This window comes from Tachysurus fulvidraco, chromosome 3 (assembly GCF_022655615.1).
Source record: "Tachysurus fulvidraco isolate hzauxx_2018 chromosome 3, HZAU_PFXX_2.0, whole genome shotgun sequence".
Lineage (NCBI taxonomy): Eukaryota > Metazoa > Chordata > Actinopteri > Siluriformes > Bagridae > Tachysurus > Tachysurus fulvidraco.
The window spans coordinates 19,775,864-19,788,441 of NC_062520.1; the positions used below are offsets into that span (position 1 = coordinate 19,775,864).

Below are 12,578 nucleotides of genomic sequence, written 5' to 3' on the forward strand. Positions count from 1 at the left end.
AAATTTTCATTGCCAGAAATGGTCTAATAATAAAGTAAACTATGTTAGTCTTAGACAAGTTGCCTACATCAAAAAATGACAAAAACCTCATATAAGGAAATACAACATTTTCGATACACACATATACACCACAATATTATACAAAATATAACACACATATACACCACAATAAATTGCATAGTAAAAGATTTTTAAGTATAGTAATGTAATGTTATGTAAAATTAAAATGACTTGCTTGTTTACTGACTTAGGGTTTAAGGACATCACTGTCCAAAACAGCAGGTCTCAATAGGTCTCAAACTCAATTGCACAATACTCATTATATGATTAAATATTAATATATTTGCATAGATCATTAAAATATGTGTTTGCCTCTGCCCAAATTGAATTTTACGATTATGTAACAACAGATTAGGAAACAATCTAACAACCTCCTACTACTACTACTAACAAGTGAAGAAGAAGAAGAAGAAGAAGAAGAAGAAGAAGAAGAAGAAGAAGAAGAAGAAGAAGAAGAAGAAGAAGAAGTATTTTACATTTACAATCTACATTACATACACTTTTTTACAAGCTTGTGTAAAAAATTCGGATTATCACTTATTTCTTGTGCATGAAGACTCAATCATGCTGCATAGACAAAATACAGTAAAGAAATTAACACAAACTATGCAAAGTGTTTCTTCTCCTTAATTTTAACCCAGTATTTAAAACATTTCAAATATTGTTTTTAAATTTGAATAAAGTATGTTCCATCTGCTCAGGAAAGGTCATGCACATGATTGCATGACCAACTCAGTTGCATAGAGAATAAAGACAACAGCTCTCTCTATACCAGATGTGTAAATATCAACACACAGAGCTGTTCAATTGCAGTGCATTGTAACCCTTCACTGCTGCCGTGCGTCTCACATTCATGATCCCTACACCATTAGTCTAATATTTAGCTACTTGTTTTAAACATAACATTACAATCATATTAAGCAGTGTCATTTTCATAATAGCAGATGCTCTCAAGCCTGGCCTGTGACATTAAATACAAAATATGAGAATGGGAAGAAGGAAAGGTTATATGAATGTTTAAAGTGCTTTATGCTAGATTGAGTTTATGCTAACCGCCTGTCTAAGCAGATATGACTAGGTGATTGTCTTGACCTGGTTTAGATATATACTTACATACGTAACACATTAAATGTATTTAATGGTTGACCTCTGTAAGATATTATTATAGTTTAAAAACTATAAAATAATGTAAAAAAAAAAAAACAGCATTTTGTATTGTGGAAAATAGACAGATGAAATTGCTTTCAACAATTTCAATTACACATCCAGGTAGAGTTTGCAGAGCTAATGTGAGGATGTCAGATGATAATAAACTACATTCTTACAGATAATTGACTTGACAAAAAAATTCACAAAATGTCCAAACAAAATAAAGAGGCATATAAAGTGCTTCAATGTAATAATGTTGGGGCACACAAAAATGGTGCAGACATCTGGGTCAACAACTTCATCAGCAGGCACTGATCCATCCATGATCGCATGTCTTTTCTACAAAGTTTTCCTCTGTTCTTCCATCACCTGAAAAGGAGTGGGGGAAACGTTTAGATATCATATTGTGGATTCTGTAGGTTTTTTTAATACCACAGTAATGTAACTGTAACCATTAATGAGTTACTAGCACTTTATTTGCCTATTTTAAAAATATAAATATATTAGTAATTAGTAATTTGATGATTAAATGCAACGTAAGGACTTATAGCTCAGATAATGGGAGCAAGTGCCAGGTGGAGATTGAGGATAAAGTTGAGGATAAAGTCTCAGCACTTGGTACGCTCTGAGGCTAAAGCAAAGACGAAGCATGTGATAGATCCTAATTCTGCGGTGCTGAGGTGGAGTAAGCCCAGCCTCTGCTGCATAGCTCAGACAAGCAACTTAAAATATTAAGGTCAAGGGGGAAACAGGAAAGCAAGCAGACCACCATCATCATTATAAATATTACTAGGACCTCTAATTCTGGTTCAGTACACATTGATTAGAAATGGAATTACACTGGGCTAGATGGGTTCTGACCGACATCATCTTCTTCAACTGCTTTATTTTTAGAGGTTTGTCAAATTGCAAACAAAGACCAAAGAAAGCAATCTGAGGTGTATTAAAATGGGTAGAGATAGAGTGCCAGGAAATGCAGGTGATTCTGGCACCTTGAAAAATCTTATTGCTAGTGATGTGATTACACCCTTTTACACTTGATTAGCTGTGATTAGCTTTATGCTTTATATGCTCTACATATAACCAAAAGAAAACTCTTTCTAAAGTCTCACTCCATCTAGCATCTGACTGAGACTCCAGCAGTAACTGCAGGTGATTGAAAACAGAAAAAAAGAAAGACTGTAGTGAATTGGGGTGAGAGGAAGTACAGACAAGTGTTGAGAATGAGGGTGAGGGTATGCCACTGCGACCGTAGGAAATAGACGGCACACTGTTGTCATTGTACACCGAGCTGAATGAGGTGAATTTACACCCGCAGCACGTGTCCTGTTAAAGCTAGGCAGCAGGACTGGAAGAGAGGAGGGGGCAGGGGGTGTTAGCGCTATAGAAAGACGATCTGTTTAGATTCTGGGTATGTTGGTGGGCACAACCCTTTTGGAGCCAAATGCGGCACACAGAATCCTCACTTTTATATATGCAACCCTTCTTTTCAGTTGCTCCATCATTCTTTCTTTCTTTTTTTTTACTTTCTTTCTTTCTTGATTTCCCTCTCACTGAATGAATAGCCATTGCAGTGCTACTGTGTAACTGCTCCCCTCCCTCCCCACTCAGGCTTGAATGGGGGGCTGAATTGAGCAAACATTCGGCCTGTCAGCTCAATAGGCGGTCTGGCCGTGAACTTCAAGCCCTTCCCAGGCCCTCGGCATCGCTGGTAGAAGGAGGGGGAGGTGAGACAGCAAGGAGGGGTGTACAGACACCCTCAGACTTGGGGGGCCCAGGGTGCCCAATTTCTTTGCGGGCCTCGGTTGTTCCCAAGACTGGTGCCTGCGTGGAGTGCAGGAGACCAGCTGCTTGCCTGTCCCAAAAGGAGGGGTGGGTGTGTATGTGCAGACATGAGAGTGTCTGCCCCCTTGCCCATGCCCTACTTGCCTCCCAGCTATACACACTCTTACACACGCTCCCAGACTAAAGGTTTCGCTGCGCCCTTGCTCCCCATCATCTCCTCGCTACAGGCAGCCCCTGCAGTGCTCCTGTTTTGTATTGTTTTATCCCTGCATAATTTCCTCAGGGCTCTCCAAGTCAGATTCATCCACTACATTACCACCTATTTACTGGCACACAATTGCACAATAAAACTCTACACCAAGTCTTGTTTTATAGACATTGAAACAGAAATCAGTTAAATGGTTTTACACACAACAGAACTTGACATAGAAACAGTTCACTGAATCAAAGTTAACCTTGTGACCAAATAAGAGAATAAAATGTTACCTGATTTAAAATATCAACTGTTTATGTTAAATATGTAAATGCTACATCTGATATACTGCATCTTCCCTGCATTGCTCTGTGTTGGGAGGGTGACACTTGCCCCTTACTATATCAGCTTGGCCATGGCATGTCTGGACCCAAACAAAGGCAGCTCTCTGAGCAAATTTGGGACAATGGGCAGCATTGTTTTTCTACTCTCATTTCGTTAATCAGACCCAGATGACTGTAGCTGGTGTTTTAGTTAAGCAGGTATTAAACTTATTGAACTCTGGTCTGGGTTTACATATGTTGTAAATATACTTAGGTCTTCTAAAAGCTATATAAGCTCTGTAATAAAATAGGCAGCACGGTGTGAAATTTGTCATATTTTTTCATATTTTTTCGCATCTTAGTGCACAATGATGCTCTTCGCTGTGGTGCCTGAAGATGTAAGAAAAAATTCTCGCTAGCTTTCTTCAAAATGGCAGCTCGCCATCTCAGTGCTTGGCATGGCGGTGAGGAGGGCAGCAAAATCCCTGATGGCACTCTATTCAATCTTGTGCCCACAGATGCCCGCTTCGACTCCCCTATTGTGGCAGCTAATGATTTAATAGAAGTGAGTATAAAAAAGTCCCGCCCACTTTGGTGCCAGCGACATGTGATTTTCACATTTAAGAAACACATCTGCTGTAATTAAGAAAAAGTCTCTATGCTGAATGTGTGTGTGTGTGTGTGTGTGTGTGGTTGTGTGTGTGTGTGTGGTTGTGTGTGTGGGTGTGAAATAGGGGAACGCAATGGTGGATCTACCTGCTCATTCTTTTATTTTTCCTCCCTCTTCCATTTCATGCCAACACTCTCTAAGATGGTGGTGAAGCGTGGATTGCCGTTCGTCACAAGAGGAAGGGGCAGGCAGGCAGGGAGAGGAGGGGCTGAGAGCAGCAATGCATAGTGGGGCACAGAGAGTCTCAAACCAAACCACCCCTCCTCCTTAACATCCGCCATGTTTTCCATCCCTTTCGCTGGCATCTTTTCAACAGAAATTGGACGTCTGTACGAAAGAGCGAAAATAGAGAAAGACCATGAAAACGTAAACATGAGTTTTTTGGGCATGGAAAGTGTTAGAGGGTACACCCAATCTCACATGTGGGCATACGCACACATACACACACACTCACTCACACACATACACACACAAACACCTTTTAATGTCTGTTCACATGGTACAGTCTGCCCCGGAGCATGCAAATGACTTTCATTATGCAAATGTATGCAAATCAGACCCAACCATCTGAGAATCAAGGCTGGGAAAAATCTACACAGAGAGATTGAATGAAAAAGAAAGAGAGCAAGGCATAAATCCTTTTGCGTGGCAGCAGAATGCTAACGGAGGGAAATGTGGTGGGAAGGACCAACAGTGGCCCAGGGTGAACAAAAACGATTTCCGCCGTCTACGTGAGATCACGCAATCAGTCTCCTTCTCCGAGCTTCTTTCCTTATAATATGCATTATTGAATTTTAAATGAACACACAAATGTACATATCTAAGACTGTAAAAATGGCTGTTTTTTTTTTGACAGGGAATTAATTATATACCACTGCAGCAGCTACATTATTTTTTGTTAATTGTCCTTTTTGTTTTTTTATTCAAAAGCCTAAGAAATTATCCCTGCTTTTTAAATGTAGCTCAAACCAGGAATGTTCTATATCACAAAGAATGTTTCAAGTTTTACCCAGCATCATCTCTTGCCTTGTACATCAACTCTCAAGCCTGACAGGAGCCCATATGAACAGGGGGGGCTATGAAACATTGGGAAACTTATTCCTCTGAAATGAACTGGCATACTGAGAGGTGGACCTTGTTTTCAGGTGATACTGGTCGGAGGTCCAGAGAGACTGAAGTTGAGAGGGAAAAGAGTGTGTGAGAGTTGGATGGGATCGAGTTAGAAGTAGAATTAGAGGGGTGTAGTCCCGTTGAATGGCAGCAAACCTTCTCTAATTGGCGCTTGACATTTTTTGCAGCGGCCCTCTAAAGTGGGCCTACTCTTAAGCCCTCTCCAGGCCCTTGTTAGAAAAATGCCTTATGCAAATAGAGTGAATAGGGACCATTGTAAAGCCTCTGACATTAACAGCTGAGGTAACAATGAGATTGTATGCTTTCAGTGAACCTGTAGGTGTGTTAGAGCATGAGTCTGACAATCAGCCAATATTTGAACAGCTATGTAACTTATGCACAGAAAAAACTCATTTTTGTAGATTGATTACAGATTTTAAGAAATTAGCTTTTGATTGGATGGCTCATTAAATAACATTCTCCAGTATCCTCCTATTTATTTGCTTTGACTGTAACAGCAAGGCAGGAAAGTAGCAAGGCAGAATTGTGCATATTAGTGATAAAGGAGAAAGTCTCCTTCAAATAGGTTTTCTTTTGTTCTGATCTCCTTACAGATATAAGGTATGTGTGAAGAATAGGCTTCTCCTGGTAAGCTTAGGTAACTTTGCACATTTATAAGGCCATATTATACTGACCTTCAAAGTTGACCTGCACTACTGCAGTTACCTTATTTAATATCTGTGTTCTATGAGTGTACCAGTTGGCTTTGCCTAAAGTATATTCAAATCTCAACAGGGGTGACAGTAGAGCAGAGGCTGGAGGAACTAAAGAGACAAGCATTTAGTCCTTAATTTCCTGTCCCATGGTGCAGCTTTTTGAGTCTCAGTTGGTGTGTTTGATAGAAAGAAGAGCAACGACAGGGGTTGGCTGGCTTTGCTCTAACTACAACTCAGCATTTGTGACTGGACAGTATTGAAAGTGTGGTAAAGGAGCCCATTGAGTCTGTTTGACAAGTGTGCTAGCTCTATAGACTGTACAGTTGACTGGAGAGGAGAGGGGAAGGGAAAGGAGGGGTAGGATACAATTGCTGTTTATAGAGCTGAAGTTTGCTAATGGCTTTTATAAACATTTATAGTTACACTGAAACCAATATTTAACTGTATATAAATATAGATGCATGACAAAATCCTGTTCTCCTGAAATGTCATTTAGACTCCACTTAAAAAAAAGGTGTGTGTGTGTGTGTGTGTGTGTGTGTGTGTGTGTGTGTGTGTGTGTGTGTGTGTGTGTGTGTGTGTGTGTGTGTGTGTGTGTGTGTGTGTGTGTGTGTGTGTGTGTGTGTTGGCGGGTTATAATGCTGTTCCAGCCTGTTGATTGGATGTTGGTATTTCCTTGAAACTTACATGTAAGACAACAGGACATAAAGTGCTGTGCTGAGACCATACAAAATGATACGGTAATGCAGCAGCTGCATTGCACCAGGCAGCCCTGACCGTGACCGATCAGCTGATGCCGTTGTTTATTACATGGCCAAGGGCAGAGGCTGTTTATGTGAAAAGACACACATGAATGATTCATATAAACTGTATATCACTGATCCCTTGTTTATCCAAATTATAGCTTTTCGCATACTACACTTGTTACGCAATTTTACAGTTTCTTCCTGATTTCCCTCTGCATCTTTTGACTGCTTGCAATTTTAGGCCAAGCTGAGCAACAACATTTGTAAAATAAGTACACTGTGTCCTTTTACACTACAGTGAACAAATTTAGCCTTGATTAAACAACCAAGGTTTTGTCACTATAACAATTTGCTTAAACATTTCTTATTACAAGCCCTTACCAGCTTTAATCTAAAGAAGTAATGCATCTTGTCCAGACTTAATGGTGTAACTCTGAATGAGACCATGTGTAAAGGTGTGATGATCTGATTAGGCAGAGACCTCCAGCTGGCTCTGGCTTCTATGCTACCTCAAATTGTGGGATTGTCCTCCTAATAGCTGATGTCAGCAGTACGGTTATAGGTCAGTAGCTCTGACCACTGGCTCAAAGTAAGGAACAAAAAAGCATTTTAACTATTCACTATCATCTTATCCAGTTTCTCTCCTCATGCACTAAAAGTGGGTGTATTCCAGCCCATTCACAGTGCATGAACAAGCACAAGCTACCATCAGGAACGTTTGGGAGACACAAAAAAAAAAAAAAAAAGCTGACACAAGTGCTGACCCATGGTTCAAATGCTCTTAAAGTATTTAATTGGCTGCCAATTTTGCTTAGAATAGCTACAGTCTCAAAATCAGTCAAAACAGTGATCAAAAGGCTGAGTATTAAAAATGTAACATCTTTCTTACTGAACAGTCAGAAATGTTTCGTTTCGTAATGAACTTAATGAATGATGCAGTAATATTGAATTAATCTGTCTAGAACATGGTGTACTGTGTTGAAGGCATCTGTGAAACCCAGTGGCCATGTGACTGCAACATTAAGCCACTGCCTGTGTTTCATTGTATTCTGGGATCAGGAGATTAAACATGATCATGTTTGTACAGGCCATATTATAATTGTCAGAGAAACCAGAGGAATATAATTTTGTGATTCCATTTACATTTTGCATTAAATAATTTGGATGATTCTCTTGTGCAATGTAATAATGTGAAATCAGCTGAAAGTGCAACAATAATATGTAGAATCTATTAAAAAAAAAAAAAAGCTGAACCTTTAACCTGAGAGATGAGAGACTAATACTGTTTTCAGCAATAACCCTAACCCTAACCCAGCATGGATTAGTCAGTAACCAAAACTGAATAAATGCTAATATAAAAATGCAAACTGAATATATTCTCTTCAATCATTTGCAGAATATTTCTTAAACAGCCCTTCAATATTTCTTTAACAACCCTTAATAATGTGCTCAACTCTGTATACAATCTGTTACAGTACACTTTATATCAGCTTTCTGTGTCAAATCATACAGCCTGGTGAAAAGCACCTTACCGTTTCTGTTCTTTCTGCCATTTCATGTCTTGTGAGAAGAAAAAGCAAAGGGTATGGAATGTTGGATAGGTGTGGCCTTTCAGGTGTGTAATGGGATTCTTGTTACTTTCGGTTATCTAGCTTTATGAAGAACTTACATCACTCATACAGCTAGATAACCAAAGATAACAGCCAACCCCTTCGGCCAACCTTCTCTTCAAGCCATGGGGAAAATGAGGAACCCGCATTCAGACCTAAAAATAGAAACGCTTTTGATTAACTCTGCAATTAGGACTCTGTGTATTTAATGTGTTTTAACAAAACATCCATTCAGTGTAATTTAATCAGCATATAACTGGTTGTATTTGAAAAATGTCATAAGTTCAGAGATAGATAATTATCATTTATGTAATCAACAGAGAGTAGTAGAGTATGTTTTCCCAATATTTATAAATGCTAAAAATGTTGTCTTGGCTAATGCAGCATCATTTTTAAATGTGCTCTCTCTCAAATCCTCACAAAACTGTTTTAATGACAAGACCCATTATAAATAGTCAAAGTCACATTTATCTGTAGGCACATACAGAGCACATTAATGGTTCTTTCCATCTCAAATGATGTGATTCTATCCCTAGAAAAGGGAAAAGATCCTCCCTGCAAATGCAGATACTTGTTTCGAAATGACACAATGGTAAAGACCAAAAGTGTTTGTTTTTATTGTTCAAAAATTCACCATCAAGTCTATCTATTTGTTTATTTAAGGAAAATCTCTGTGTCTTCCTCTGGACACACACACACACACACACACACACACACACACACACACACACACACACACAGTGCATATGCAAATGAAAGAGGATTTAGTCCAATTAAAAGCCTTTATGCAAGAAGCCATTCCCCATTACCGCTCTGAGGTGTTGTAATCAGAGAGAGAGAGAGAGAGAGAGAGAGAGAGAGAGAGAGAGAGAGAGAGAGAGAGAGAGAGAGAGAGAGAATGGGGGTGGGGGTCTTCAAATCATGCAGTATGGCTTTTTGTGCGAGCCAAAATGGCAACGATGGGTCAAGTTCAAACATTTTCATTTACACTATGCTCTGTCCATTCCCTATCACTTAATTATTTTGCTAATGTCCCCAGAATGGTGTTTACAATACAAACTGTCCATATTTTATCTGTTAGCCAAGTCACCTGTGTGATATTAAACAAGGAATTAAGGATCTATGCAGCAAAGAATTTTCACCAACTACTGACACAAAAAAAGAAATGTGTTTACAAAAAACACTCACACAGCAAGTGACACTTAATTCCCATAATACGGCAATAGGACACTATTTAAGTAATTCAACATGTTACAACTACTCAACTATTATTATAATTATTTTTATTTATTTTTTTACTCATACTTATTTGCATATTATGCACAATGACAATTAGTGGGTTTTTACAATCGATCTTGATGAAAACTAAAGACTTTTGCTTCAAAATAAATATAGAACATAAGTAAGAAAGTTTTTGTCATTCTTATTCAACACAAGGCTGAGAATCTGAACGAAATACAGTTTCTCCTGAGTCAGTGTGCTACACATTATACTTAACGATGTACAAAAATATACAGATTTCAATGTAAAATAAATTTCGATCTGATCTTAATAAATCACTGATTTTAAGCCCGTAGTCAATCTGCTATCATTCATAATTTCCCCTTAGCCAAAATATTCTACGATTGGCTGAACTGTGGATGAGGTGTTATGCAGCATCACTGGTTCAGCACCTCGGGTGTCACAATTGTGCAATAATAAAGTGTTAATAAAATCAATTGACACACACTGGTGTTTAATTCATGAAACTGATTACACATTAAACACATAATGAGGAGAGTAGATTTTTGGTCGGTTTACTTTTCTTTAGGCTTGCAGTGCTGTAGAATGCGTCACACTATAGGCTGCTGTTTAACAGCACTTACATGACACGCCGTGAGTGTGATTGTTTTCCCTTATTTTCTAGCTCTCCTGTAGCGTTTGTAATCAGGGATGGGATTCACTGATGCATGGATTCACTGGTAGAGGATGAGTATGTTTTTTTGCAATCTCAAGCTGAAGTTTAGGCATGTACTGGACGGTAAAGTAATTATAAAATGACACCGCATTACAACCTACTTTGAGTGTATAATGCGCTTTTCGAACTAACAAAGTGAAATGATCAAATTATTAAAATAAATAATAAAATATTACCTATATCATTGACTTCTTTCCTTCAGACTATATGGTGAGGATTCTGCAAAAAAAAAAAAAAAACTCACACGTCGTTGTTGGGAGACAAATACACCCCGTGTTTTAGTACTGATCACGAGCTGAAATTGAGCTTGTATTCGATGGATGAAAACGATACATACGTTGTGTGTGTGTGTGTGTGTGTGTGTGTGTGTGTGAGAGAGAGAGAGAGAGAGAGAGAGAGAGAGAGAGAGAGAGAGAGAGAGAGAGAGAGAGAGAGAGAGAGAGAGAACATTTTTCCACATGCGGTCTTACTGTAGGTATTGCTTCTTCTAGTTGGAAAGTTTAATAAATTATGTTACTTTAATGCGGCCGAATGAACACAGTAAACGACATATATATGGCTAACCTAATATTCCGTATTATTGTATATCGAGGCCCGAGAGCCTCTTGATTAATCTCTAAACACACTCTATGTTTGGATGATTAAAGCGCGCCATATGCATAGCCCTCAGACAGACAGACAGACAGACACACCATGAAATCAGAGTGTTCACCAAGCCAGCCTGAAGAAATTCTAATTCATATACATTAAATATATGAAGTTAAAGTTGTGGTTGTCTTTTTTTCGGTGTTCACGAGTGCTGCTGGTAGGTTAAATTTACATCACTGCAATAATATGTTATATCAAGTACAATAAATAAAATTTAAAGAATTGAATGCAAAAAGAATGGATACATTCAATCCAAGACACAGATCCTGGTATGGTTTTGTATTTTCTGGAACATTACATCGAGACCAGACGGCGGAGGAAGACATATTAATGCTGGTATTTTTTATTTATTTATTTATTTATTTATTTGCCATACCCAAGTATGGCTTAATGCAAGCAAAAAGTTAGACATTTTAAAGTTGGTTTAACTAATAACTAAACATTTGCCTTTAATCATCTATGATAGAATCATATGTCAGGCTACCTAACCCAGAACCCACCTGATGTCTCTTCACATAGTAGATTCGATTAAACTAAATGTTAAATAGTGCTGTGATACGAATGCATAATCATATATTACATTATCCTATTTGTCACATCACGTTTTTAGAATATTATTTATCGTAGAATAGACTGTGCATCTTATAATGAGGAGCGGGTGCGCTGCACGGCGCGTGTCTCCTGCATCTTCCGGGAGCGCCTGTGTAAAAGGCAAACGCTCATTTGTTACAATCGATAAACGGTTGTTGTTTTTTTCACATCGAGCTGCTATTTTTAATATGATGCACAATTATGGAGATAAAAACAGAATACTCACTGGTTTGGCGGTAACATGGACAGCTCTGCGGTTGAGAACGCCTCGCGCTTTCCAATGTCGTCTTGTGTTGGCTGGTGCGCTGCGCGTCTGGGGCTCCGCGTGACGTCGGAACGACCCCATCCATTCAGCATCAGTGGCTAACCCTCCGTTTCTACACCCATATGTCCCGTTCAGGTGTCCATCTCCTTCCGTCCGTAGAGTGAAATGAGCTACATGCACGTCCCCCTTCCCTTTCTCTTCCTCTTCCAAGTATGAAACGCTGTTATGAACCTCGTGGTGCAAGTCAAAAAACATATAGCATCTCTAAGCCCCGCCCTTGTGACACCGTGCAAGCCTGTTTTACACCACGCCCTCTTCGAGTTTGAGTTCATTCCCACGTTATTTGCTAAATAATTGTGCATTTCTGTTCAGTTAACGGTAATTCCAAGGCTAATAGTCTGATGTGTTTTTTTTTGTTTGTTTGTTTGTTTGTTTTTTGGTTTTGTTTGTTTGGGGGGCAAGTGATTGGTTTATTTGTTTTTTTTTAAATAAACATATTAGGTATATTGTGCTTAGGTGCATAATATAATAGTTGTTTACCTTTATATTTAAAGACTATATATGTCAATATATTTTTTGCATGTACGTTTACAATATTTTTTAATGGAAGATTTTCATTGTAAATTTTCTTAATAATACTTTGACTTTAAGACTTGTCTATAGCTAAGACCCAATGCCTAAATCAAGTCTGCTTCCAGTTTTCCTTTTGTCTCTGTGTTTTTTTTTCTCTCTTTAGAGTCTAGGAATGTGGCCAC

General features: G+C 38.6%; 1 long non-coding RNA gene across 2 annotated transcripts; it reads right to left on the reverse strand.

The window, feature by feature from the left end:
• Positions 1-12,055, reverse strand: LOC113644227. Of its 2 annotated transcripts, XR_003440960.2 has the most exons (5): positions 11,785-12,055; positions 10,496-10,538; positions 8,285-8,517; positions 4,267-4,507; positions 1-1,578 (listed from the first exon to the last, which is right to left on the reverse strand). It is a non-coding gene; the product is annotated as an uncharacterized LOC113644227 (long non-coding RNA). The 2 variants fall into 2 exon arrangements; XR_003440961.2 differs by lacking the exon at positions 10,496-10,538 and having other exon boundaries at positions 2-1,578.
• Between the last annotated feature and the right edge of the window lie 523 nt (positions 12,056-12,578).